The sequence below is a fragment of the Neolamprologus multifasciatus genome, chromosome 15 (assembly GCF_963576455.1).
Source record: "Neolamprologus multifasciatus chromosome 15, fNeoMul1.2, whole genome shotgun sequence".
Taxonomy (NCBI): domain Eukaryota; kingdom Metazoa; phylum Chordata; class Actinopteri; order Cichliformes; family Cichlidae; genus Neolamprologus; species Neolamprologus multifasciatus.
In genome coordinates this window covers 30855281-30861280 of record NC_140453.1, presented here as the reverse complement: position 1 = coordinate 30861280, position 6000 = coordinate 30855281, and positions in this window count along the sequence as shown.

Below are 6000 nucleotides of genomic sequence, written 5' to 3'. Positions count from 1 at the left end.
TCCACTGCTAGCCTGTTGCATGTTCTGTAGCACACTGACCTACTTACAGTGTGAGGCATGTTTTTGTCTTTTATATCAAGCCTGACAAATGACATCAACATATAAGAGCTTCATGGTCATGACCTTTCAGCTAGCTTGTGTAATTAAGCGTGCCAGAGCGTCCGTGCATGAATTCAGTGATTCCATTATATATGTGACTAAGAATACTATGCAGTCACAGTATTATTCAGTCATTACGTGGACACCAAGGTTGTTCTGCGACTGTCTTTAAGCACTGACCGACTGCCCAATTTTACCCTGCTATCCCAAAATACTCCCAGAAATTCCGTCCTATGATCTCACCAGAAGCCTGTTACCAACGTATGTCGCAGAATGGGGTCAACATTTTCTGTCATGTAACTAATACATAAAGCTTGGAATTACCTGAGGAGCTCAAACTATGGAGGTGGCAGTTCTCAGTACACACACAAGGCGGATTAACCTGAGATATAACCATAAGAGAATTATCTTGTTCTTTCAAAGAGAGCTGGATGCAATGTTTGCTCTCTGCGGTCTTCTCTCAGGCTTCGTCACCCCTGTTGGTCAGTTTTCTAAGGTGTTTTAATATGTGGGTCATTCGTATTCTGATGCCTTGCTGGAGCCAAAAGGTCATAAATGGTCTTTTTTTTAAATTTTACAATTAAAGTAATTGCGTTTTGAATCGTAAAACTAACGGGAGATTCATTTTCTGTTTAGTCGGAGTAATCATGACGACAAAACAAACAGAAGAAATGGTCTTCTGAGAAAATGTTTTTTAATCACCACAAATCTCTCACATTCTCCAGTTGATCGTTTCTTAAAAAATGACAGTGTACTTAAGTACAATGCTTAACAAATTAGATCACCGCCCAGTGCAACACTTCTGATATGGCAGTCGCAAATTAAGAGAAATGATCATTAATAAACTAAGTTTTATGTGTTTTTTTAACAGTAATCCACGAGTGCTGTCAGAGTTAAAATGACGTTAACGCCATAACCGCATTAACGCGGCAAATTAGTTAGCAAGCTAACGCGGATCGCCCCGTGCGTGGGATTGGATGGCGTCAACCCGTTAACGTTAACAGAGATTTGCTGCGTTAATGTTAAATAAATGGTAAATGGCCTGTATTTATATAGCACTTTACTAGTCCCTAAGGACCCCAAAGCACTTTATATATCCAGTCATCCACCCATTCACACACAGGTGATGGCAGCTACATTGTAGCCACAGCCACCCTGGGGCGCACTGACAGAGGCGAGGCTGCCGGACACTGGCGCCACCGGGCCCTCTGACCACCACCAGTAGGTAACGGGTGAAGTGTCTTTCCCAAGGACACAACGACCGAGACTGTCCAAGCCGGGGCTCGAACTGGCAACCTTTCGATTATAAGGCAAACTCCCAACTCTTGAGCCACGATTGCCCTACAATGTTATTGTCATTAATGTCATTTTAATCTCATTATAACGAGATTAACGCTGACAGCACTAAAATCCACCAGTATCTACAAGCACTTTAATCAAGAGTGTTAAAGCTAAAATGCTTCCTGTGTCCTGTCTTCTTCCCCACGACCAGTAGCAGCAGATAACTGCCCCTCCCTGTCAAGTATTGTGTGCAGGCAGGACTGGTGGACCCAAAAGTGCAGATTCATGGAGGTGAGACAGTGAACTCAAACATAGTTTTATTGCTGGATGGCAAAACAGAAAACTGGCTAAACTAAAAATACAAACAAACTAAGCAGGCAGACAGTGAGAAATGAGGGAGATCATGACACAGACCAAGAAAAACACAGGGCTTAAATACACAGAAGGAGCAATCAGGGAGACAGGAGGGAAACACAGCTGGGACAAATCAGAGGTAACGAGACAAGAGAAGCAAAACCAGACACACTGCACACAGGACTGGGACTATCAAAATAAGACAGGAAGCAGGAAACACACAGCCTGAACTCAAGACGCGCAAGCTTAACACTAATAAAACAGAGAGAAGATTCACAAAACACAAGACAAGGCTAGACACTGAGGGAGGTAAACATAATTATTAACAGCAAGGATTAAACAACCTAACATAAACCAGTTAGAGAACCTAAACGTATGATATATCTTAAACCCTTTAGACAAAGAAAACTAGAACATAATGAAAAAAACTAAATCAAAGAACCAAAAAACACAAAACACTAACAGAGCCTGGCTCTGCTGCAGGTTTCTTCTTGTTAAAAGGGAGTTTTTTTTCCTACTGTCGCCAAGTGTTTGCTCACAGGGGCTGCAGGGGTTTTCTCTCCATTACTGTAGGCAATGTGGCACATTGTAAGGTGACGAATGGCACCATATAAATAAAACTGAATTGAACTGACTCAAAATATATTGATATCATATTACGTTTCTGTGAGTTTATAAATTTACTGTTTTGCTGAAAAAATAGTAAAATACATTATTATTATTTTTGATGCCAAGTTACTATTTTTACTTGGATTCTCAAACAGAAAAAAATTATTTTAGTGGTTGAATATTATTTTATCACCAGAGAAGTTTAGTGTGCCGACTCAAATTTGGGTATAAAAATATGAATTTTGTTTATTTTCCCAACAATACAATTAGAATATAATTTTTAATTTTAAACAAGCTTTTTCTTGTTTTTCTCTGACAGTACAGTGAATCAGGCAGCCACACCTTGCAACAGCTGGTAAAATGGGAAACACTGCAGTTTACGGTGAGGGCAGTAGCAAATGTTAAGCCCAGTTTAAGCGATTTAAAAGAAAAAAAAGCTTGTGATGAATCTCAACATGACTGAGAAATCAGTTAACCTGAGAAACAAATGACCACATAGGAACGTTAAATCTTAGTTAAATCAGGCACATGAGAGCCCAGCACAGAAGCTGAAGGGTGGGGTGGTAAAGGCGCTGAGTGTGTTATTAGCATTAGTGACACTGGCCATGCTGTACTGCATGTAATTTAATGTAACCAGTCTGCTGTTAGCCTCAATGAATGAGCCATGATGCCGAAGCCTGAATGTGTGTGGACAGGACTTTACTGTATTCTTCATTATCAGTGTCAGGCAGTAACACATTATTTTATTAGTGTAATGAAATTACATTTTATAATGAGACGTATGAGGGTTTAAAATTGGACATTTAGTCACATGAACTAATTGCAAACTGCTGATCTGCCCATCATAGTATCTTGTTTTATGTTTTGTGTGTTAATCACAAGATGTGTGCTACTTATTCACGAGGTGTTACTGCAGCAGCTCACTCCGTGTGATTTCAAAGCACTCCGAGGCAGATTTCACATTTGCTGATGCAACCCCCAAGGGTTTGATCTCCTCTTGAAGTAAAACCAAAGATCTTTCCCTTGTTAGGTGAGTAACTGTGAGTAATTCCTAGAGAAAGAAAACTACTTTTGGCTGTTCCCTTATTCACCAGGGGTTGCCACGGCAGGTTGCTCTGCGTGTTTGATTTTGGGAGATTTTTTATGCTGGATGTCATTCCTGACACAACTCCAAAGGGATTTGTGTCTCCTGCTGGGACCAAACCAGAGATCTTTTGAAAGATCTTCTTAGGCGACCATGGAAATGAGTAACTATAAAATTTATATATTTACCATTTTCAAGGAACTTACCCAGTACCATCCTTTATTGGTCAAGTTTACCTTTTGATGCCTTTTTCAGTCAAGCAACTGTGACTGTCAAAATTCAAATTTTATTTGTCACATACACAGTACGACATCAGTGAAATGCTTAGATGACCTAAAATAAAAGACTATGAATAGGATAGGAAATAAATATGAAAATTAAAATAAAGGGTAAATTTAACTAGGAAAGAATAAAATAAAATATAAAAATTAAAGTTAAAAATAAAATAACTGTACAACAAAATCCACAATACACAAATACACAATACAGAAAATATATAAGAATATATGAAGAAATATAGAACAATAAGAGCAGCTGTACAATTAATAAATGGTAATGAAATATAATGTCCAGGGTTGTGCAATCCACATATTTAAGTGTCTTGTGCAGAGCAAATATGCTTAAAAGTGATTTATTTAAGTGACTTGTGATAGAGTGATTTGATTTGATGACCACGCAGTGTAGCTGTGCAGCGGCCACTAGTGTAAACAAATGTCCAGTGTGTGTAAAAACCATATGTGTGGGTCAGTACTATGTGGTGGTGTGATTGAGAGACTGTATCGCCTGCGGAAAGAAGCTCCTCCTCAGTCTCTGTCTGTACAAACAGCTATGCAGCATAGATTAAAATGCACCAGAACAGCGTCTGTCACCTTCAGCAGTGAGTAATTAAGTCTGATGGGTAAAATTATAAATATTATAAGTTAGTGTGTGTGCTGCGGCCTGTCATTCTTTTCCACTGGCACAGAGTAATAAGAAAATAATGATACACCAAGGTTCCTATAGACCCTTTATTTTCATCTGTGCGATGCATTCACGGTGCTAACATAAATAACTGGTTGTGTCTGTGGAAATTCTGCATTTAGCCAGCACTTCAGAATCATAAATCGAACGTTTTTTTAAGCAGCAGGTGATCTCCGATGCAGTGTTTCTGGGTGAAATCATCTGGAGCTCTAATGCACTCCCATACCAGCAAAGATAGAGGAGACTTTTGAACTGTGTGATGATAACAAGCTAGATGGTCCCTCTGCTCTTTAGTCCAGACGATGAACTGTCCATGTTTTCCAAAAAGAATTAAATTTTTGATTCGACCGAGCACAGAATAGTTTTCCACTTTGAAAGTGTTCCTGGATGATGCTCACACATGCCCCCTACTTTTCATTCATGCATTTTAACTTGCATTTGTGGATGACCTGATGACCTGTGTTCATACACAGTGATTTCTGGAGTGTTCCTGAACCCATGTAGTTAGGGATGGGTACCGGTATCCGTGCCATGATGGCACCGGTTCTGACATAAACGGTAGTAACCAGACCGAAAAGCAGCGCACATTTCGGTGCTTTATTTTCCTGAGCTGTGATGACTTTAGATTCTAGCCAATCATTTTACGTTTCCGAGGATAGTAGGCGTGTCCAGGTACGTACGTTCTTTTAGAGCAGAGCTACAGATTAAAAATGCCCAAGGCGAAGCGGTCAAAGTCTGGCTGTACTTCACAGCAAAACATGCAAACTCAGCAGCTGCAACAAGTGCTTTAAGCTGATACTGTGATACTGTCAAAGGAGGTAACACCTCAAATCTGATGAAACACCTGGCGACGCATAGCGTTTTTTTTTTAAGCCGAGAAATGCGCCGTATTTGATAGCTTGCTGCGAGACCTCACACCGAGCACATCTACTGCGGGTGTGGTGCCTGTTATCGACCCGGAGTTAGCAACATCCCCCAAAAACCCGAAGAGGAGAGTCCTGGCCCCTAGCCCTGCCAGTGTAGCAGAAATGATGAGGATGATGATGCAGCAGCAGCCGTTCTTCTCTGCGTGAGTAGCTTAATGTTGTTCGTGTGTAATTTACGTTGAGTAGGCTAACCACGTTATTACATTAATGCATGTAAGGTGAACTAGCAAACATCATCATAGTTACATGCGGCTGTCTTCTTGTTTGATGGCAGATACTCCCTTCACCCTGACCAAAAAGGCTAAAATGACCAAAGAAAAAGTGGAAAACAGTTAAACATGAGAGGTTTTTGGACAAAGTTTGTGTTTTTTCCATTGTTTAAGCACTGCTTCCAGCCAAGAGTGATACCATATATGCCCCACAGCTGCAGAAAAGGCTAACATTGTTATCTTTTTACAAAAAAACAGCTGAACATGAGAGGTTTTTGGACCAATTTTGTGTTCTCCATTCTTTAAGCACTGGTTTGAGCACCGTTTAAGCACCGGCACCGTTTCAAAAGTACCGGTTTGGCACAGGTATCGGATAAAACCTAAACGATACCCACACTTCGTGTCTAATAACATTTTGTTTGGACAGAAATGCTTAAAAAGGATGAAAATATTCCAACAGTCTGTTGAGTTAGCTCAA